We start from the raw sequence: 23,675 nt of genomic DNA, 5'->3' as shown, positions 1-23,675 counted from the left end.
GCTGGAATCCGCGCCAGCCAATCCGCGAGCGGCGCCGCGGGCTTATTAGCATGTGCTGCGCGGGCGCCCACCTGCCGCCAGAGGGCACTGTCCGGCCCCCGCCGGGACCCCGCCGAGCGGCAGGTGAGACCCGCAGGGCAGGGCCCCGGGGCGGGGGTGGAGGGGCCGGGGAGAAGGAGGAGGGAGAGGAGGAGGAGGGAGAGAGGGTGGAGGAGGAGGAGGAGGAGCTGTGGCGAGGAGGGAGAGGAGGATCTGTGGCAGAGGGCGAGCCTTAGACTGCACCACTAAGGACTGGGGAAGTGAAAACAGATGTAACACGCTTTGGCTCCCTGGCTAGCCAGCCCCCAAATCATTGAATGGCACTAAGCAAATTATTCGGTTTTTGCCATTAAAATGGCAAGCCACATTAAAATGGCAAGCCACAATTACTTTTGCACCAACCTAATGTTTAAACTTTGTCAGCATCAGTTTCCCCAGCTAACACGAGAAAAGCAAGTGGTTAGGAAATGACTCATGTGCTGTGAGGACTGAATAAATATCTGGGTTAAGGACTGGCAGTGGGGTGTGCTTGGTGGCGAAGAATGCTGCTCACGGGCCAGATGGGCTGGCTCTGAGCCCTGGATTTGCCATCTAGCTATAGGATCTCAAGCAAGTTATGGAAGCTCTCTGGGCTTCCTTTGTCTCATCCGATGAGTGAGAATCACTGCACCCTCCCCAGGGGGCGGGCAGCGGTTTGTTTGGTTCTGGTTTTGGTTTTAAGATTACTGAGCTGATTCATGTACAAGCACTTAGAACTATGACTGACACTTGGTGAATGTCCAATAACCAATAGTTTCTCTCTTATGTCTCTTGGGACTCTAAAAACAAACAAAAAAAAAATTTACTAGGCGTAGTGGTTCCATTATATACATAGTCTGATATACATATATATATATATATATATATATATAAATAAAATTCTGAAAATAATTCTCAGAGTTCTCAAAATAATATGAAAACTGTTGGAGTCATAACTGGAGGTAAAGTATAATCTCTGGAATCAGATTACTTGGGGTAAAATATCAACTCTGTTACTTACCCTCTGTGTGACTTTGGGCAAGTTACTTAACCCCTCTGTGCTTTGATTTCTGTAAAATGAGGATGGTGCAATGACAGGGGACAAAAGAGTAGGCCGGGCGCGGTGGCTCAAGCCTGTAATCCCAGCACTTTGGGAGGCCGAGGCGGGCGGATCACGAGGTCAGGAGATCGAGACCATCCTGGCTGACACGGTGAAACCCCGTCTCTACTAAAAAATACAAAAAACTAGCCGGGCGAGGTGGCGGGCGCCTGTAGTCCCAGATACTGGGGAGGCTGAGGCAGGAGAATTGCGTGAACCCGGGAGGCGGAGCCTGCAGTGAGCTGAGATCCGGCCACTGCACTCCAGCCTGGGCGGCAGAGCGAGACTCCGTCTCAAAAAAAAAAAAAAAAAAAAAAAAAGAGTAAAGACTCAATAAATACCAGTTGTTGTTAGTATTATCAACATTAAAATCTTTAAAGATAGTTTAAATATGGAATGCTAGCTACATCTCCGGCAGGAGGAGATTTTCCAGGTTTAACATTCAGGATCAGTGACGTACCCATCTTTTATTTCTAGAGCCAGGTGGCCTGAGCATGGCAGACAAAGCTGATGTCAGATGGAGGCATGTGGGCATTTGTCATAAGAGGTATGCTCGGAAGATATGTCTTCAGATCATCTGCGTCTCATTCTTATGGAAGAGCCACGTTTCCACCAAGCTACCCAGACATCTTAGCTCCAGGTTAGAGTACTGGAATAAAAGTTTCAGAAATGAGACTCTGAAGTCTGGTTGACTCCCAGGGAAATGACTAGGCAGAAAGCCCTGAGATGTAGCTTCCAGCCCTAGCTTGGCCACGGCCACAGTGAATGACAACGTGGAAACCAGGTTTTCAAATTTAGTTGAATCGGTTCAGCAAAGCAATTTCAAAATCATTTCAACTTCGTGTGTTTCTGTGGTTGGTTCCCATATTCTCTTATTTTGCTAATTTGGGCTTTCTGTCTCTTTTTTTTTTGAAATGGAGTCTGGCTTTGCAGCCCAGGCTAGAGCGCAGTGGCATGATCTCAGCTCACTGCAAGCTCCACCTCCCGGGTTCATGGCATTCTTCTGCCTCAGCCTCCCAAGTAGCTGGGACTACAGGCCCAGCTAATTTTTGTATTTTTAGTAGAGACGGGGTTTCATGCTGTTAGCCAGGACGGTCTCGATCTCCTGACCTTGTGATCCACCCGCTTTGGCCTCCCAAAGTGCTGGGATTATAGGCTTGAGCCACCGCGCCCAGCTTCTTTTATTCTTAATGAGGTTAGATAGTTTTTTTTTTTTTATTATAATGAGATGCATGTATTATTTTTCCTTGAGAATCAGGGTTTTTTCTGAAAGTTAGAACTTTAGGTTGGGCACGGTGGCTCAAGCCTGTAATCTCAGCACCTTGGGAGGCTGAAGCAGGTGGATCATTTGCGGTCAAGACCAGCCTAGCCAACATGGTGAAACCCATCTCTACTGAAAATACAAAAATTAGCTGGGCAGTAGTGGCACATGCCTGTAATTCCAGCTACTTGGGAGGCTAAGGCAGGAGACTCACTTGAGCCTGGGAGGCAGAGACCATGGTGAGCCAAAATCGTGCCAGTGAACTCCAGCCTGGGCGACAGAGTGAGATCCTGTCTCAAAAATAAATGACTAAATATAAATACATAAATAAAAGTTAGAACTTTAAAATTATTTTGTCATCAGATATATATGCAGTTTAGTTAACAAATATGAGGGGGCCCTGTAAATTACAAATATCTTTAGGTATATAGAGTGACAGCTTATGTCAGGTTGCATTTATTGTCCTGAAATAGCTAATGGTGCCCTCTTGCACTCTCAAAAGTGACTATGTTTAGGCCGGGTGCAGTGGCTCATGCCTGTAATCCCAGCACTTTAGGAGGTCAAGACAGGTGGATCGCTTGAGCCCAGGTGTTTGAGACTAGCCTGAGCAACATAGTGAGACCCTGTCTCTAGTAAAGAAAATTATTTTATAACTAACACAAAATAAAACAAAAAAAGTGACTATGTTTGGATGATAACTCATGTGGCTACCCTCATCACATGCTAATTTCCTTCTCTAACAATTATCAAACCAGGCCTCCTTGTTTCCTAGATGAGGGAGACACCCATGGTGTGCTGGAAAGTTAATATGACTAGGACTTGTGACACTTGGATTCTAATCCCAGATCTACTGATTGATTAGGGAACTTAGATAAGGCACATTATTTCTCAGAGCCACATTCACTGATCAGACGTGTTCAGTGTTTCCCAAAGTTTGCTGAAGATCAATGTTTCTCAACATTTAATGCAAATATTCGTCTCCTGAGGATCTTGTTAAAAGTGCAGATTCTGGCTGGGCACAGTGGCTCACACCTGCAATCCCAGCGCTTTCTGATGCTGAGGCAGGAGGATCGCTTGAGCCTAGAAATTCAAGATCAGCCTGGGCAACAAAGGGAGACCTCCATTTCTAAAAAAATAAAATAAAAATATGAGTTGCATGCTGTGGCGTGCATCTGTAGTCCTAGCTATTCAGTAGGCTGAGGTGAGAAGATCTCTTGTGACCGGGAGTTTGAGGTTGCAGTAAGCTGTGATCACACCACGGCACTGTAGCCTGGGCAACAGAGCAAGACTCTGTCTCAAAAATAAATAAATAGGCTAGGTGCAGTGACTCATGCATGTAATCCCAGCATTTTGGGAGGCTGAGGCAGAAGGATTTCTTGAGGCCAGGAGTTCAAGATCAGCCTGGGCAACAAAGTGAGACCTCCATTTCTACAAAAAAAATAAAAATAGGAGCCGGATGCTGTGGTGTGTGCCTGCAGTCCTAGCTACTCAGGAGGTTGAGGTGAGAAGATAGCTTGTACCCAGGAGCTTGAGTATGCAGTGAGCAATGATCGAGCCACTGCACTCCAGCCTCGGTGACAGAGCAAGAACTTCTCTCAAAAATAAACAGGCTGAACATGGTGGCTCACGCCTGTAATCCCAGCACTTTGGGAGGCTAAGCTGGGAGGACTGCTTGAGCTCATGAGTTTGAGACCAGCCTGGGCAACATGGCTGGTCTCAAGTCAGATGAACACCTTGTCTCTATTTTTTTTCCTTCTTCTAAAAAACAAAAACAAAAACAAAAAAACAGGACACATGTGCAGACCATGCAGGCTTTTTACACAGGTATACTGTGCCATGCACCTATTGATCCATCCTCTGAGTTCCCTCCCCTCACCCCCCACTCCCCAACAGGCCCCGGTGTGTGATGTTTACCTCTCTGTGTCCATGTGCTCTCAGTGTTCAACTCCCACTTATAAGTGAGAACATGTGGCATTTGGTTTTCTATTCCTGTGTTAGTTTGCTGAGGATACTGGCTTTCAGCTTCATCCATGTCCCTGCAAAGGACATGATCTCATTACTTTTATTGCTGCATAATATTCTATGGTATATATGTGCCACATTTTCTTTATCCGGTCTAACATTGATGGGCATTTGGGTTGGTTCCATGTCTTTGTTATTATAAATAGTGCTGCAATGAACGTACGTGTGCATATGTCTTTATAGCAGAATGATTTATGTTCCTTTGGGTCTTTGGGTATATACCCAGTAATCGTATTGCTGGGTTAAATGGTATTTCTGGTTCTAGATCCTTGAGGAATTGCCATACTGTCTTCCACAATGGTTGAACTAATTTACAGTCCCACCAACAGCGTTCCTGTTTCTCCACAGCCTCATCAGCATCTATTGTTTCCTGACTTTTTAATAACTGCCATTCTGACTGGCATGAGATGGTATCTCACTGTGGTTTTGATTTTCATTTCTCTGATGATCAGTGATGATGAGCTTTTTTTCATGTTTGTTGGCCACATAAACGTCTTCTTTTGAGAAGTGTCTATTCATACCCTTTGCCCACTTTTCGATGGGGTTGTTTTTTTCTTGTACATTTGTTTAAGTTCCTTGTAAATTCTGGATTTTAGACCTTTGTCAGATGGGTAAATTGCAAAAATTTTCTCCCATTCTATAGGTTGCCTGTTATGATAGTTTATTTTGATAGTTTATTTTGCTGTGTAGAGCTCTCTAGTTTAATTACACCTCATTTGTCAATTTTGGCTTTTGTTGCAATTTCTTTTGACATTTTAGTCATGAAGTCTTTGCCCTTGCCTATGTCTTGAGTGGTATTGCGTAGGTTTTCTTCTCGGGTTTTTATGGTTTTGGGTTTTACATTTAAGTATCTAATCCATCTTGAGTTAATTTTTGTATAAGGTGTAAATTTCTAATTTAATTAATTAAATGTATTAATTTGAATTTATAAATTTATTAAATTAAATTAAGTAAATTTATAAATTTATTAAGTAAATTTAAATTTATAAAAATTATAAATTTATTAAATTACATTAATAATGTAATTATTTTTAAAATAATTAAAACTTTTTAAAATTTTAATAAATAAAGTACAGTTTCTGATGCAGTAGTTCTGGGGTGAGTCTGAGATTCTGCACTTCTGACAGGCTGCCAGGTGATGCCCAAGCCAACTTCAATCTGAGTAGCAAGATGTAAAAGCAATGGCATGTTAGCTTCTAACAGCTGATATAAAGAAATATAAGAAATGGAGGTACAGGTGGGGTGTATTATAGCCAAACACATTCAGAAGTCTATGTGTTTAATACATTTAAAAAGGATTATTGCTGGACACGGTGGCTCACGCCTGTAATCCCAACACTTCGGGAGGCCGAGGCAGATGGATCACCTGAGGTTGGGAGTTCGAGACCAGCCTGGGCAACATAGTGAAACCCTGTCTCTACTAAAAATACAAAAATTAGCTGGACATGGTGGCAGGCGCCTGTAATCCCAGCTACTGGGGAGGCTGAGGCAGGAGAATCGCTTGAACCTGGGAGGCGGAGTGAGCCGCGAGCACGCCATTGCACTCTAGCCTGGGCAACAAGAGCAAAACTCTGTCTCAAAATAAAAGGGGGGATATTTTTTAGTGCAGAGCTCCCCAAAGCCTCTGACATACTTCCAAATAGAATGACTTAAGCAACTTAGAAAACAAGTTTTTCAGAAAGACAAAAGTGTTTATTTGCAATAGAGGCAAGAGGGCAACTGGTTTTCCCACACTCCTGCTCAATCCCTCTCCCAGATGAACAGATGATGTCTTGCCATACTTAAACTTCATTGCAAAGAAACTGGTTTCATCCACAGCTCCCTTCACGTTCCCACCCAATCCCTTAGCTTCCATTTTGGACCATGGGACTTGACTCACAGACTGGCAATCAACCTGTAACACGGCCAGGTATAAAAGGATGACCTGAGCCTGGGCAACGCAGTTAGACTCCGTCTCTGCAAAAAAATTTTAAAAATTAGCCAGTGGTGGTGGTGCATGCCTGTAATCTCAGCTACTCAGGAGGATGAGGTGGGAGGATCACTTGAATTCAGCAGGTCGAGGCTGCAATGGGCTGTGAATGCACCACTGCATTCCAACCTGGATAACGAAGAGAGACCCTGCAAAAGAAAAAAAAAAAAGATGACCTGGACCAATCAACGACATGATCATTCTTGGAAACAGCCAGTTGAGACAGTTGGTAGAGCTGGACAAATTTGAAAAGGGTGGAATCAGGCCCATGCTGAGGCAAAGCCACAAGAGAGCAATGTTATGAGGGAAGTGAACTCTGAGCGGGCAGTGAAAGCCCACGGTAGAAACAGAAGCAGAATGTTCTGTTCCAATATGGAACAGAAGCACAGAGCACTTCAGAGATGCCCCCAAGAGCTCTTAGAAATGGAAGTTGATACGGTGTGGATGTGTGTCCCCTCCAAATCTCATGCTGAAACGTGATCCCCAACGTTGGAGGTAGACATGGTGGCAGATATTGGATCATGGGGGCAGATTTCTCAAGAATGACTTAGCACCATCCCCTTGGTGATAAGGGAGTTCTCCTTCAGTTACTTCACATGAGATCTGGTTGTTTAAAAGCGTCTAGAACCTCCCCTTTCTCTCTCTTGCTCCCTCTCTCACCATGTGACATATCTGCTCCTGCTTGGCCTTCAGCCATGAGTGAAAGCTCCCTAAGGTCTCTCCAGAATTGCAGGGGATTCTGGCACCATGCTTCCATTACAGCCTGCAGAACCGTGAGCCAATTAAACCCCTTTTCTTCAGGAACCAACACAGAAGGGAAAGACGCTGGGGGCTATTGCTGGGTCAAAAAGAGCAACTTAGTTTTTCATGATGGTAACAGGCTACAGACTAGAAGAATAATAGAGTTACGTTTCAATGAGACTTTTCTGTTTTTCTTGTTTGTTTGTTTGTTTGTTTTTGGGATGGAGTCTTAATCTGTTGCTCAGACCGGAGAGCAGTGGCGCAATCTTGGCTCACTGCAACCTCTGCCTCCCAGGTTCCAGTGATTCTCCTCCCTCAGCCTCTGAGAAGCTGGGATTACAGACGCATGCCACCACACCCGGCTAATATTTGTATTTTTAGTAGAGACAGGGCTTCACCATTTTCAGACCAGAGGGGAAGAAGTGAACTTTGCCCCCTTCCCTCTAGAAAGCCCAAAGTCAATTTGCAGCCAACTTGAAGCAATAGTAGAAGTTTATTGCCTTTATATCTTCATTCTCTCCAACCTCACCCTATATCCACCCTGGTCTTGACTCCATATTTAATTTGTTGTGTTTTTTTTTTTTTTTTGTCCTGATTTTTAATTTATACTTTATCATTTTATTTGATGCATCTCCTAAATGCTTTGTCGACTCACTTGTGAAAAGAGACACAATGGCCGGGCACCATGGCTCACGCCTGTAATCCCAGCACTTTTTAAGAGGCCAAGGAGGGTGGATGACGAGGTCAGGAAATAGAGACCATTCTGGCTAACACGGTGAAACTCATCTCTACTAAAAATACAAAAACCAAATTAGCCGGGCGTGGTGGCGGGCGCCTGTAGTCCCAGCTACTCTGGAGGCTGAGGCAGGAGAATGGCGTGAACCCGGGAGGTGGAGGTTGCAGTGAGCCGAGATCACACCACTGCACTCCAGCCTGGGCGACAGAGCGAGACTCTGTCTCAAAAAAAAAACAAAAAACAAAAAACAAACAAAAAAACAGAAAACAAAAGAGACACAGAGACACAACAATAAATAAATGTACCAGATGAGAGCTAAGTGAAGTGATTTGTGTCTGAATGACCATAATCCCAATTCCTCCTATTAATCATCATCACAGGCGTAGAGATAGGTCTATAGAAGCATGTCACAGGATTCACCAAAAACTGCCTCCTGTTAAAAATTAAAATGATTTAGATAACAACATTGATGACACACTGTTTACATTTTCAAACAAAGATGCAAATGGAAAGAATGACTAACACGTTAGAAAATAGGATTTGCTTCCAAAAGTTCTTGCCAATCTAAGCGTAAGCCAGTGTGCTTTCAGGAACTGATCAAATCTCCACTGTGAATCAGCATCTCTGGGCTAAAGTTCAGTGTTACAGTTTCCCACTATTATCTAAAATCATTATAAGAATTAATTGTACTGGGTGCTGTAGCTCACGCCTGTAATCCCAGCCCTTAGGGAGGCCAAGGCAGGCAGATCACTTGAGGTCAGGAGTTCGAGACTAGCCTGGCCAACATGGTGAAACCCTGTCTGTACTAAAAATACAAAAAAATTAACTGGGCACAGTGGCCGTAATCCCAACTACTGGGAAGGCTGAGGTGGGAGAATCGCTTGAACTTGGGAGGCGGAGGTTGCAGTGAGCCGAGATCGCAAGAAACAAGAATCAGTTGTGTGAATTTCTCTTTGAAAAAAAATTGTGATTCGATACCAATGAGATCCAAACACTGTTGTCAAAGAATTATCCATTCTATCTCTCTACCATGTACAATAGGAGAAATTTCTTTCAAAGTTTAGTACCAAGAAAAACTTAATTTTCCTTAAAAAAAACTCAGAATGTGGCCGGGCGTGGTGGCTCAAGCCTGTAATCCCAGCACTTTGGGAGGCCGAGACGGGCGGATCACGAGGCCAGGAGATCGAGACCATCCTGGCTAACACAGTGAAACCCCGTCTCTACTAAAAAAATACAAAAAACTAGCCGGGCGAGGTGGTGGGCGCCTGTAGTCCCAGCTACTCGGGAGGCTGAGGCAGGAGAATGACGTAAACCTGGGAGGCGGAGCTTGCAGTGAGCTGAGATCCGGCCACTGTACTGCAGCCCGGGCGACAGAGTGAGACTCCGTCTCAAAAAAAAAAAAAAAAAAAAAAAAAAACTCAGAATGTTTCTCTGCTCAAGAGAGATGTGTATCATGTTTCTTTCTTCATCTTGACCATCAAATCCCTTCAGACCTGCCATCAGGCTCCCTTGGAATAAACATTTGATTTCTAATATTTTCTCCACTCTTTTCCTATTTTGATTCCTATACAATTGGCTTTTACTATCTGGGCTTTTATCTATTGGTAAGCCACAACAACTTTTTTTTTTTTTTTTGTAGAATGACTTGGGATATAAATAAACTAAATATATCCTATTTGAATAACAAGTGGAAGACAGCTTGATGAATTGGACAAGGTAGGTGAAAAAAGGGCAAAAAGGAGCAATCTCAATAGTTTTCAAGATAAATAACTATATCAAACTGATTTTTTGAATCTACATTGTTTTACTTTAGTCCAAGACATCTGCTAGAGGGAGAACAGTCTGAAGAAGTGTATTCAGGTTTGATAAGCTTGCTCCTTCTTATCCTTACATTCTTTTGCATCTTTGTTTGAAAATGTAAACACTGCTTAGAGCACCTCTCTCCATCTAAATCAACTGGCTTTGCTTGACAGTAAAAGGATGTCTTGTTCCCACAAGCCTGGAACTCTGTTCTTCTCCCTCTACCTCCATCATTTCCAGGCAAGGTGGGCCAGTGAGTAGGTGAGGAAGGGAGGAGTGGGGAGGAGAGTGGGTTTTAGGGATTTCATGGAGAATTATTTGACCGAAGACAGACCTCCTGGTCACCTCCTCCATGTGCTACCCTACAATAAGAGATGTTTCCTCCTTTCCATCCTAAGGAATGGAGTTCCTGCAATGGTAGAAATTTCCCAGAAACACTTGCTAGAAATTATCAAAGACAAATATGGCAATACCATCCCGTCTTCTGACCTCCCCCTGTGACACCCCACATGCCTCCTTTAGACCAAAGTCAGATGAATTCTAATATTAATATTGATGTCTCTGCTTTCGCAAGTCTCTTTTTCCCCACTATAAATATTATACGTGTCCCCTACTGAAAATTTAGAAAATAGAGAAAAGCAACATTTACAGATGTAATAATATCTGCACAAGGCATGGTGGCTCACATGTGTAGTCCCAGGTACTCAGAAGGCAGGCAGGAGGATCACTCAAGCTCAGGAGTTCACATCTGCCGTGAGCTATGACCTTGTCACTGTACTCCAACCTGGACAACAGAGCAAGACTCCATCTCTAAAAACAATGAATCTGGGAAAAGAAGTCTAAAAGACGTGAAATTAAATGTATGGTAGAAAGGAATGTACTGAGAGTCAGAAGACTTGGATTATAGCCTCACGTCTGCCGTAACTATTAATAGCTGGGGTGATCTTGGGCAAGTAACTCATCCTTGATGATTTTTTTTTTTTCACTTGTAAAAGGAAAAGGTTAAGCTGGGCAGACCTGCTCTTCTAGCATTCCAGGATCACAGAATGGTTCAACAGGAAACATAATAATCAGTCTGTCTGGGTTTATATTCCTAGCACTGCCACTTATGAGTTGTTTGACTTTGGGTAAATTTCACAGCCTCTCCATGTTTCAACATCCTCATCTATAAATGAAAAATGATAATATCTCTCACATATTGATGATTTGGTGAATGTCAGCTATTGTTATCTCTCCCTTCCCTCCCCTCCCCTTCCCTTCCCTTCCCTTTCCTTCCTTCCTTCCTTCCTTCTTTTTGCAATAGGGTCTTGTTCTGTTGCCCAGGCTAATGTGCAGTGGTGCTATCTCAGCCCACTGCAACCTCCACTCCTGGGCTCAAGCAATCCTCCCGCCTCAGCCTCTCAGGTAGCTGGGACTACAGGAGCACACCACCATGCCTGGCTAATTTTGGTATTTTTTGTAGAGATGGGGATTTTGCATGTTGCCCCAGGCTGGTCTTGAACTACTGAGCTCAAGCAACTGCCCACCTTGGCCTCCTAAAGTGCTGGAATTACAGGCGTGCTATTATTATCTTAAACATGGCCCAGTCTACCTTTCCAGCTGTATCTCATGTCACACAAGACCTCTTTTCTGAAAGCCACATGTCCAATGCTGTCTACCCAGCAACACCGTAACCTCACATGTCATTTGGGATCTCAACTTTGTGATATCCAAAACCGAGTGAATAATTTCTATGCACCTACAGTCCATGTCTCCTTAACTGTTTCCTATCACAGCAGGTAATACCAACACCTACTCACTTGCTCAGCTCAAAGACCTGGGAGTCAACCAGAGACCTCTTTCTCCCTTACTCCTGAGAGCCAATCAATCATTAAATTTATTAAATCTGTCTCCTTAATGTTTCTTTGATGGATCAATTTCAGTCATCTTCACTGCCACCCATCCTACCAGTATCTCTTGCCTGGGCAACTCCCATGGTGCCTCACTGGTCTTCCTGCATTTGCTCCTGCCCCACACCTCCTTCCAGCTTCCAATTCATTCCTCCACTGTGGCTGGAGCAACCTTTTTTTTTAACTCTATATTTAGACATTCCACTTTTCTGCTTAGAGGGCTTCAGTTGTCTACCACAGCTCTTAGAAAACAGCCCATTTGTAATGAGTCCCGCATGGCCCCCAATCTGGGTGCTGCCCACCCCAGGGATCCCCCCCATGCCCCTCTATGGATCTCTGTGCCCCGATCACACTGTTCCCTTTCCATTTCTGGAACAATCTCAGCTTCTTTTTGCCTCGAGGCTCTTACGTGTGGCCAAAACTATTCTTCACTTACCTTTTACCCAGCTAACTTCTCATCCTTTGGGCTCCAGCCAAAATAGACCTTCCTCAAGGGAAAACCTTCCCTCTCTCCCCCTACTAGGTTAGATCCTTCTATTATGCCTCTTTTTAGTCCACTTTCCTTAACCATACTTTTTTTTCGCTTGTAAAAGGAAAAGGTTAAATGTACACCCATGTTCATAGCACCGTGATTCACAATAGCCCGAAGGCGGAAGCCACCCAAGTACCCATCAACGGATGACGCGACAAATAAAATGTTATATACATGCCATGGAACATCGTTCAGCCTTAACAAGGAAGAAAATCCTGATCCACGCTGCAACGCGGATGAGTTTTATGTGATTCTCCATATTGTCTGTCTTGCTCATTGGCTTGTTCAGTCCCTGCAGGGCAGAGATTTTATTATTCACTCTCTCTACCCAGCACTTGGCTCCATACCTAGCATAGAGCAGTTCCCCCATCAATACACAAAAGAAGAAGATTCAGAGAGAGATGCAGAGACCAGAGATGGGAAACTACACAGCCCCAGGAGCCTCTGTTTCTGCCTGCTGGGTTCCAGCCCTGGAGAAGCTCAGCTGTCCGCTGTCCATGGAGGCACAGACATGTCATTTAAATTCCTTTACTTAAGGTGGCATGAGGTCCTTTTTCTTCCTGGAGAGCTGGAACTTTGCTTTTTCCCTCTTCAAAAGAGAGGCTGATGCGAGCCTCATGGGCCAGGTGTGGTGGCTCATGCCTGTAATCCCAGCACTTTGGGAGGCTAAAGCAGGAGGATCACTTGAGCCCAGGAGTTCGAGACCAGCCTGGGCAACATAGTGAGACATCCCCATCTCTACAAAAAATAAATAAACACAATTAGCCAGGTGTGGTGGTACATGCCTGTGGTCCCTGCTTCTTGGGAGACTGAGGTGGGAGGATCACTTGAGCCCAGGAAGTCAAGGTTGCAGTGAGTCAAGACCTCGCCACTATATTCCAGCCTGAGCAACAGAGTGAGACCCTATCTCAAAAAACAAAAAACAAAACAAACAAAAAAGCCCTCAAGGCCTTTCATTTAATAGCAAAGGTAATAACCAACACTTATAGAGTCTATCTGTAAAACATTCATATAAAGACCACTCATTTAATCTTCATGACCAGCCCCTGAGGGGGATATGGTGATAGCCTCCTCATTGTTCAGATGAGAATCTGGAGGCAGGTGTGGACTTAGCACAGAACTGCGAAGTAGCGAAGTTCAGATTCAAAACCTGGGTAGTCCAGCTCCAAAGTCCATTGCCGAACCATTATACTGATTGCAACGCCCTGCCCCAAGTGTGGCATAAAAGTGTTTGTAGAATAGGCATAAGAGACATGGAGTAGCTGAATGTTAGGGAAAGGCTTGCTCCCCATTTCCCTTTTCCTCCTTGAGTCTGCCCTCCCCTCAACAACTGCTGAGGCTCTGTCCCTTTGCTGGCTGGGCCCTAGGAGAGGTGGAATGACTCACTGGATTAATACATTTGAGAAGAACCATATAATGAAAAATAAATATTATAAATCTAATATAAACTATATTCATATTAATAAAATATTTAATATATTATAAATATAATATATAGCTTATAAAAATATATTATATATAACTGTTAAATTTATTTATTTATTTTATTTATTTATTTTAATTTTTTTGAGATGTAGTCTCGCTCTGTCACCAGGCTGGAGTGCAGTGGCATGATCTCAGCTCACTGCAACCCCCGTCTCCCAGGTTCAAGCAATTCTCCTGCCTCAGCCTCCCGAGTAGCTGTGATTACAGGTGCCCGCCACCATGCCCAGCTAATTTTTGTAATTTTTAGTAGAAATGGGGTTTCATCGTGTTGGCCAGGATGGTCTCATTCTCTTGACCTCGTGATCCGCCTGCCTCGGCCTCCCAAAGTGCTGGGATTACAGGCGTGAGTCACTGCACCCGGCCGTTAAATTTATACATAAAACATGAATACATAACATATTTATATTAATGCCTTTCCTCTTAGGCATTGAGCTTCCTGCAGACAGCATCTATTCTGCATTACTCCACCCTAGGCCAGCCCCTGCCTGGGGCCAGCGTGACTGTGACCAGGTGGGAGAGTCCACCCCACTCTGACTTTAGGCAGGCCCGTTTGGCTCTCAGACTAAGCTAAGGTCTTCACTTAGCCTGTATCAGAAATGAAAGCGTAGGCCAGGCAAAGGCATGAGGATTGCTTGAGCTTAGGAGTTTGAGACCAGCCAGGGCAACATACTGAGATCCCTGCCTCAGGAAGGAAGGAAAAGAAAGAAAGAGGGACGGGAAGGGAAGGGAAGAGAAGGGAAAGGAAGGGAAGGGAAGGGAAGGGGAGGGGAGGGGGAAGGGCAAAGGGAAGGGGAAGGGGAAGGGGAAGGGGAAGGGAAAGGAAGGAAGGAAGGAAGGAAGGAAGGAAGGAAGGAAGGAAGGAAGGAAGGAAGGAAGGAAAGAAAGAAAGAGAAAGAAAGAAAGAAAGAAAGAAAGAAAGAAAGAAAGAAAGAAAGAAAGAAAGAAAGAAAGAAAGAAAGAAAGAAAAAGAAAGAAAGAAAGAAAGAAAAGAAAAAAAGAAAGAGATGGAAGGGAAGGTAAGGAAGGAAGGGCAGGCACACTCCACACCCATTAGGATCTTAAGGGAGTACTGAGTGGTCTGGGTGGAGGGCTAGGGTTCAGTGCCAGGCCCCTCTGACTCAGACACCCCAAGCTGAATTCCCAGTAGCAGGCACTCAGCCATGAGTTAAAGGATCATAACCCACCTTTACTGGGTGTTTGGGGTCCCCACCTCTCAATTCATTTAATTCTCACAAAAACATCCCTATGAGAAAGCAGCAATTATGATCCACATTTTATAGATGGGGAAACTGAGTCACAGAGGCTTTAAATCACTTGGGGAAACTGAGTCACAGAGGCTTTAAATCACTCGCCCGGGTCCTGTAGCTTTGAATGGTAAGTGGCAGCACTGGAGTTTCGCCCTCGGCAGGCTGGTTCTGGAGTCCACACTCCCAACCCTTCCCAATCCCTGCCTGGGCTGCTTCGGCCAAAGAGACACCAGCTGATGGCCCTCAGAGACACCAGCCACCAAGACCTCCCTAGGGGTCTTAGCATCCCTAATGTTCCTGCTACTCAAGCTCAGCCTTCCAGACCCCCAGCCCCTCCTTCTGCTTCCGGCAGGCATCTCCTTCCGTGAGCAGCAGATGGCGGAACAGGAGCCGGTGTATCCACCCAAGACGCTTCACAACAGGGACTTTCCGGTTCCCACCCCTGCTGCTCTCTGCCTGGGAATGGCAACATCTGGAAGGGTGCAGGAAGATGACTGAGCCAGGATATGCAAAGGAAATGAAAACGGGAGCACCTGCAAGGATTTTGTTTACTATTCCACAAGTTCCACTTTCTTTCTTTAGACAGGGAGTTTCAAATTCCATCTCCTTCAGTCTTCGGGTCCTCCCACCCTGGTGTGAAGACTCTCCCTCAAGTCCCCCAGGTGTGGGACCATTTGCGTTACGTTTCACAAAACACAACTGTGACATCACATCAGGACACTCCCAACGCTCACCATCCGACTAGGGTCCGTAAACTGTTCATCCCCCTCTTGAACTTGGCAGCTCTTTTTGCGGCTCTTACACATTAGCCCATCTTCTCAAGCTCCTGACCAAGGCTTCACTCCTCTCATTCTGGGCAGGTGACAATGCATTTGCTAAGCTAAGCAGCTGGCAGCCTTGACTGCTACCTCCCCCACCACAGATGCATCTTCATCTGCAGTGTTAGAGCGTGATGTATCTCTTTCCTCTTCAAGGCCACCCCCTCCAGCTGTGTGTGCTCTCCTCCTATCTCCTTTTTGACCTTGCCCACCCCTATTCTCTTGGTCTATAAATATGCTAAAGTCATTTCTATCCTTTATTTTTTTAATTAATTTATTTATTTATTTTTATTTTTATTTATTTATTTTTTTGAGACAGAGTCTTGCTCTGTCACCCAGACTGGAGTGCAGTGGCACAATCTTGGCTCACTGCAACCTCTGCCTCCCGGATTCAAGTGATTCTCCTGCCTCAGCCTCCCGAGTAGCTGGAACTACAGGGGCCTGCCACCATGCCTGGCTAATTTTTGTGTTTTCAGTAGAGACAGGGTTTCACCAAGTTGACCAGGCTGCTCTCGAACTCCTGACCTCAGGTCATCTGCTTGCCTCAACCTCCCAAAGTGCTGGGATTACAGGTATGAGCCACTGCGCCTGGCCACCTTTTCTATCTTTTAAAAAGTTATGGTCCTCCCTTCCCTGCCCTCAGCTACCACTTTTATCTGTTTGCTACCACGCTATCTGTTTTCAGCCCTTCTCTGTGCCTTCTGGGCAGTGGTTGTCTCTTGCTCTCCTCCCATCTACTCCCTAATCTGGGGCAATCTGGAATTGGCCCCATCCCTGTTTCATTTAAACTGCTCTCTCCACAAATGTCCTGCCAAATGTCAACTGCAAGAGACACCCCGCATTCATTTTGTTTGTTTGTTTGTTTGTTTTTCCAGACAGGGTCTTACTCTGTCACCCAGGCTGGAGTGGCATGATCATGGCTCACTGCAGCCTCAACCTCCGGGGCTCAGGTGATCCTCCCTCCACCTCCTGGATAACTGAGACTACAGGTGTGTGCCATCCACTCCCAGCTAGTTTGTATGTATGTATATATGTATTGTAGAGATCAGGTTTTACGCTGTTGCTCAGGCTGGTCTGGAACTCCTGGGCTCAAGCGATCTGGCCACCTCAGCCTCCCAAAATGTTGGGATTTGCAGCTCTATAAAAGAGGGCCAGTCTGCCTGCTCCCCTTTTTTTGTTATATCTGCAACATTTCACACTGCTCACCTCTCCCTTCTTGATGGCTCTTCCTGGGTTTCTGGAACATGACTCTATTCTAGTTCTTATTCTTCATCTGATAGCTATTTCTTGGTCTTCTTTGCCGGCTCCTCAAGCTGCCCAGTAACCGTGTGTGTTCTGCAAGAGTTCACTCTTTTTTTTTTTTCTTTCAATACTTTAAGTTCTAGGGTACATGTGCACAATGTGCAGGTTTGATACAAGTTGGTTTGCTGCATCCATCAGCTTGTCATTTACATCAGGTATTTCTCCTAATGCTATCCCTCCCCCTATGACAGGCCTTGGTGTGTGATGTTCCCCGCCCTGTATCCATGTGTTCTCAGTGTTCAATTCCTGCCTATGAGTGAGAACATGCAGTATTTGATTTTCTGTCCTTGTGATAGTTTGCTGAGAATGGTTTCCAGCTTCATCCATGTCCCTGCAAAGGACATGAAAGAATTCACTCTTAGTCCATCTCTCTTCTCATTCTTCGTGCTCTTCAAGCTGACCTCACTCATCCCATCATGGTGAACCACCTTATATGCTGATGATGTCCAACTCTCTCCTTTCCAGCCCCACTTACTCTCCAATCTTCTAGATGACCGCTGTGCAATAGAACTCGCTGTAATGATGAAAATGTTCTATAAACTCAGCTGTCCAATATCGTAGCCACTAGCCACATGTGGTTACTGAGCACTTGAAATGTGGCTAATAGCCAGGCATGGTGACTCACACCTATAATCCCTGCACTTTGGGAGGTTGAAGTGAGAGCCCGGAAGTAGGGACCAGCCTGGGCAACATGGTGAGACCTCATCTCTATATATTTAAAAAAACAAAAAGAAAAAGAAATGTGGCTAGTGTGTTTAAGGAACTGAGTTTTAGACGTTATTTAATTTTAATTTTAATAGCTACAGGGCCAGCTCACGCCTGTAATCCCAACACTTTGGGAGGCTGAGGCAGGTGGATCACGAAGTCAGGAGTTCGAGACCACCCTGGCCAACATGGTGAAACCTCATCTGTCCTAAAAATACAAAAATTAGCTGGGCACGGTGGTGGGCGCCTGTGAGCCCAGCTACTCAGGAGACTGAGGCAGGAGAATTGCTTGAACCCGGGAGGCAGGGGTTGCAGTAAACCGAGATTGCGCCACTGCATTTCAGCCTGGGAGACAGAACAAGACTCCGTCTCAAAGAAAACAAAAAAATTAAAAATTAAAAAAATCAATAGCTACAAGTGGCTAGTGGCTACTGTATTGGACAGTACAGTTGTAGACCTACATTGCCAACTGCCTGTGGACATCTTGATTAGAATGTCTCTCTGGCTCCTCAACAAGTCCCAAACTGAGCTTATTAGCATCACACTCTCCCCTACCTTTGCCTCCATGCCCATTAGCAAAATGAAAACCTTCTCTTTCTCTTGATTTCCCTTCCTGAATTGACAGCATCAACACTCATGCCTTTACCCAAAGCCTAAACTTCTAGACTTCCAGGCTCTTCCTTTTCATTCATCTTCTATCATTATGTGGTCAATTCTCCCTCCTAAATTTCTTGTAGCTCCATCCTTACCTTTCCAAACCTTCTCAAAGGCTTGAGTTCAGAATCAAAGCTTCTCTTGTCAGGCTATTACCAATTCCCTGCACCCAGCCTCTGCCAAGCCACCAGCAGACCTCTGAGCTGGACAGCCTTCCTTTGCTTCTCCAGATGCCCTCTCCATCTCCACCCTCTCCATCCTGATGCCCTAGTAGCTGGCTTCTACAGACTCTGTCACCTGGACTTCTTTGCTCTTGGACTTCCAACTAGTTCAGGAAGATTGGAAGGTGGGAAGAGGTTGGTGTATATAACCCCTGAGCTCCTAGGGTTGTCAGTGGCTGCCTTGCTCTACCGAAGCGCATGTCCATGAGGTGGCCACTGGATTCTGGTTCTCACTCTTTTCACTTGCTGCTTCCAGCCTAGATGCAGTAAGAGTTCCCTGCTGTGGTTCTGCTGGGGCACTGAGCTGCCCTTTGTTGTTTCCCTAATCACTTCTCCATCCCCCTGCACACCACCCCCCAACTGTTTTTGTTTTTTGTTTATTTGTTTGTTTTTTTGACACAGAATCTCACTCTTGCCTAGGCTAGAGTATAGTTGCCCAATCATGGCTCACTGTAGCCTCGACCCCCTGGGTTCAAGTGATCCTTCCAACTCAGCCTCCCAAGTAGCTGGGACAACAGGTGTGTACCACAACACCCAGGTCGGTTTTTTTGTTCTCGTTTTAATTTTTAGAGATGAGGGTCTCACTATGTTTCCCAGGCTGGTCTCGAACTCCAGGGCTCAAGCAATCCTCCCACCTTGGCCTTCCAAAGTTAGAATTACAGGCGCGAGCCACTTTGCCCAGCCTTTCTCAAACCTTTATTCATGGTCCATTTATTAAACTCTCCTTGGTTGTCCAGATTGAGTGTGTTACCCGTTTCTTCTGGGACTTGATTGATATTTCTAAGCTTTGAAATGCCTCCTCGTCATCCACAGGAGAAAAATAAAGCCTGTGCTTACTTGAAGAGCACCTGAAGTCACTTATGATCTGTTTCCTGCCTGCTCTTTCCACTTCATCTCCCACCTCTCCTTCTCTTGCACTTTATAGTCCTATAATGCCAGGTTGCTTATATGGCTAGAAGGGGCCCTATTGTTTCCCACCTCCATGCCTATGCCTGCCAAACTCTTGCTTAACCTTTAAAACCATTCTCCAGATGTTGCCTCCTCTGGGAAGTCCCCCAGGCCTTCCTTTCTACTTCTACTGTATTTTGTAGATATTTCCATTATTTATGACATCATGATATATTATAATTTCTTGTTTAGGTCTGTATTGTCTTTTCTGCCCAGAGAGTGCCTCTTAAGGAAAGGACTAGGCCAGACGTGGTGGCTGACACCTGTAATTCTAGTGCTTTGGGAGGCTGAGGCAGAAGGTTCACTTGAGGCCAGGAGTTCAAGACTAAGTTCAGCAACGTAGTGAGATTCCACCTCTACAATAAAATTTAAAAATTAGCTGGGCAGGGTGTCATACACCTGCAGCCCCAGCTACTCGAGAAGCTGAGACAGGAGGATCACTTCAGCCCAAGAGTTTGAGGCTACAGGGCTACAGTAAGCCATAATCACACCACTGCACTCTAGCCCAGGTAAGAGAGTGAGACCTTATCTCTTACCAAAAAAAAAAAAAAAAAAAAAGTAAGGCTATAAATATAAATAAATAAATAAATAAATATATTTAACAAAATATTTATTGATCCTGGCATTCTAGGCGCTAGATAGCTAGAGATATCAGTAGTGACCCCTTTCTACAAGCACTATGAGAGAAGCACGATTGTCCCTATCTTAGAGGATACCCAGAAGGCCGAGGCTCCCGTGATGTGCCAGGTTCAGAAAACTGCCAAGAGGTTTGGATTTGGTGTGAAACCAAGTCCTTCTAGCTGCACAGTTCATACTTTTGGCAACAGTTTTATGTTGCTGCAGGTCTTGCCAAGAATAGTTTTATTAAGACTGGCGTTACAGGTTGAATTGTGACCCCCTCCCATACTCACAAAAGGATCCACTGAAGTCCTGACGCCCACTGCTTCAGAATGGGCCTTATCTGGAAAGAAGGTCTTTACAGAAGTAATCAGGTCAAAATGAGGGTCAGGGCTGGGGGCAGCAGCTTACGCCTGTAATCCCAGCACTTTGGGAGACTGTGGCAGGAGGATCACTTCAGCCTAGGAGTTTGAGACCAACCAGGGCAACACTGTGAGACACTATCTCAATTATATTTATAAATATATATACACACATATATGTACATATTGTTATATATTTATTTACTATATATTTATAGTTTAAATATATTTCATTTAATATATATTTATATAATATATAATAAAATATAAACATAAATATGTTATATATTCATGTATTATATATAAATTTAACATTTATACATAATAGAATATAAAAATAATATTTATATAAGCTATATATTATGTTTATAATATATTAATTATATTAATATGAATACAGTTTATATTAGATTTATAATTTAACATTTATGCATAATAGAATATAAAAATAATATTTATATAAGCTATATATTATGTTTATAATATATTAATTATATTAATATAAATATAGTTTATATTAGATTTATAATTTAACATTTATACATAATATATTAGATTTATAATTTAACATTTATACATATAAGCTATATATTATGTTTATAATATATTAATTATATTAATATGAATATAGTTTATATTAGATTTATAATTTAACATTTATACATCATATAATATAAAAATAATATTTATATAAGCTATATATTACGTTTATAATATATTAATTATATTAATATGAATATAGTTTATATTAGATTTATAATATTTATTTTTTCATTATATATATGAAAAATAATAAAATGAGGTCAGGGGGCCCTAATCTAATACGATTAGTGTCCTGGTAAACAGGAAATTTGGACACAGAAATACAGAGGGGAGGTGGTGTGAAGATGTGGGGAAGAGAGAGTCATATGAATAGAGATGCCAAGGATGCTGGCCAGCAACTGAAGCTGGAAGAGACAAGGAAGCGTTCTTAACCCAGAGCCATCGGAGAGAGTACGGCCGGCCCAGCTGACGCCTTGCATTTAGACTTTGAGGCTCCAGAACTGGGAGATAATAAATGTCTGTTGTTTTAAGCCTCTCAGCTTTTGGTTCTTTGTTATGGTAGCCCCAGGAACATCTACATCTGGGGAGGCTCAAGCCCCTCCTCGCTGGGAAGCAGGGGGTGGGGGGGGGTTGGGATCCTAACTGGATGTGGAGTCCCCCTGGGGCTCTACTGGGAGTGCCAAGTGGATCCTGGCAGTCACTGAGTAGGCTTCTTCGCGTCATTTTGCTCCACCATTGACCTGACAACTCAACAATTATTTTTCTTTTTCTTTTTTTCTCAGAGACAGACTCTTGCTATGTTGCCCAGGCTGGTGTTAAATTCCTGGGCTCTCGCTCTGCATATTCTCAGTGCAATAAAAAAAGAAAAAATAAAGTGGCAGTCAACAATTTTATTTTTTGGTGTTTTTTTGTTTTGTTTTGTTTGTTTGTTTGAAACGGAGTCTCACTCTGTCACCCAGGCTGGAATGCAGTGGTGTGATCTCAGTTCACTGCAACCTCTGCCTCCTGGGTTCAAGCGTCCTGCCTCAGCCTCCCAAGTAGCTAGGATTACAGGCATGCACCACCACACTTGTCTAATTTTTGCATGTTTAGTAGAGACAGCGTTTCGCCATGTTGGCCAAGCTAGTCTCGAACTCCTGACCTCAGGTGATCTGCCTGCCTCGGCCTCCCAAGTGCTGGGATTACAGGCGTGAGCCACTGTGCCTGGATGCAGTCACTGATTTTAAATTACGCTTCCAACTGGCTCCAGTGACCCCATAAGTCTGTGACATGCAGTAATTTGTAAACCTGAGTCTCCTGCCCCAAGGATGTGATCCTCAGCATGCTCAAATTCTCAGCTCCCAGCACAGGGCGTAACACCCCCCAGGTTTCCAGTGCTGGGCACTGAGTCAATAAATTCTGCTCAACTAAGGCACCAGGAGTCCGTGGAGTGCTTGGGATCTCGAAGGGTGTTGAGGAGCCTGGTAGAGCTATTGTCTCCCTTCCCAAAGGCCAGCCCCCAGGACATATTCCAGTCTCATGCCATGGTCAAAACAAACAAGTCAAGTTTCAGGATGCTCTAGTGGGTTCTACTGACTGTTTCCCAGGGTGAGTCACTGCTCCAGGGAGAGAAGCGGGCTGGGACTCAAGTGCCTGTGCTTTCTTTTTCTTTCTTCTGTCTTTCCAGGAAGCCCTTGGAACAGGATGTAAAAGCAGCACTTTCCATCCAGCCTGACATCCTGCTTCCAGATGCAGAAGGCTGAGCAGGCCACCAGGATCACATTTAAGTCGCTGTGGCCATGATGTTCCAATTTGAAACCTGGACTCCACTAACTTCCATACTCATCCCTTGCTCTCAGCCCTCTCCCTCCCCTCTCCAGGTCCTCAGGATGATCTGAAATATATATTACACTTTTCTTCCTCACTAGATGTCAACATGTTGGAAAGCAGGGACCTTGATATATTAATCCTTAGGGCCTTGGGTTCTGCTGTAGTTAAGACGCAACAAATGTTGGGTAAAATGAATTTTAAAAACTTGTTGCCGGGCATGGTGGCTCATGCCTGTAATCCCAGCACTTTGGGAGGCCGAGGTGGGTGGATCACCTGAGGTCAGGAGTTCGAGACCAGCCTGTGCAACATGGTGAAACCCTGTCTCTACTAAAAATACAAAAATTAGCCTGGCGTATTGGCGGCACCTGTAGTCCCAGCTACTTGGGAGGCTGAGGCAAAAGAATCACTTAAACTCGGGAGGCAGAGGTTGCAGTGAACCGAGATTGTGCCATTGCACTTCAGTCTGGACGACAGAGCAAAACTGTATCTCAAAAAAAAAAAAACAAAAAACAAACAAACAAAAAAACTGGGGAGAGTCAGGCATAGTGGTGCATTCCTGTGGTCTCAGCTACTTGGGAGGCTGAGATGGGAGGATAGCTTGAGCCCTGGAATTTTTTTTTTTTTTTTTTGAGACGGAGTCTCGCTCTGTCGCCCGGGCTGGAGTGCAGTGGCCGGATCTCAGCTCACTGCAAGCTCCGCCTCCCGGGTTCACGCCATTCTCCTGCCTCAGCCTCCCAAGTAACTGGGACTACAGGCGCCCGCCACCTCGCCCAGCTAGTTTTTTGTATTTTTTAGTAGAGACGGGGTTTCAACGGGTTAGCCAGGATGGTCTCGATCTCCTGACCTCGTGATCCGCC

At 44.5% G+C, this 23,675-nt stretch overlaps 2 long non-coding RNA genes across 3 annotated transcripts; both read left to right on the top strand.

Annotated features, from left to right (window-relative positions):
* Positions 1–73: 73 nt before the first annotated feature.
* On the top strand, positions 74–22,912 carry LOC123569350 (uncharacterized). 2 transcript variants are annotated; one of them, XR_012426032.1, is made up of 4 exons: positions 74–123; positions 1,634–1,703; positions 9,525–9,601; positions 22,676–22,912. It is a non-coding gene; the product is annotated as an uncharacterized lncRNA (long non-coding RNA). The 2 variants fall into 2 exon arrangements; XR_006692984.3 differs by having other exon boundaries at positions 1,634–1,796.
* Positions 16,526–21,541, top strand: LOC141408845 (uncharacterized). The gene is made up of 2 exons (XR_012426033.1): positions 16,526–16,645; positions 21,313–21,541. It is a non-coding gene; the product is annotated as an uncharacterized lncRNA (long non-coding RNA).
* Positions 22,913–23,675: the final 763 nt, after the last annotated feature.

This window comes from Macaca fascicularis, chromosome 16 (genome assembly GCF_037993035.2).
Source record: "Macaca fascicularis isolate 582-1 chromosome 16, T2T-MFA8v1.1".
NCBI classification, from domain to species: Eukaryota; Metazoa; Chordata; class Mammalia; order Primates; family Cercopithecidae; genus Macaca; species Macaca fascicularis.
The sequence above is the reverse complement of the archived record's forward strand: the minus strand, read 5'-3'. Positions and strand labels throughout refer to the sequence as shown.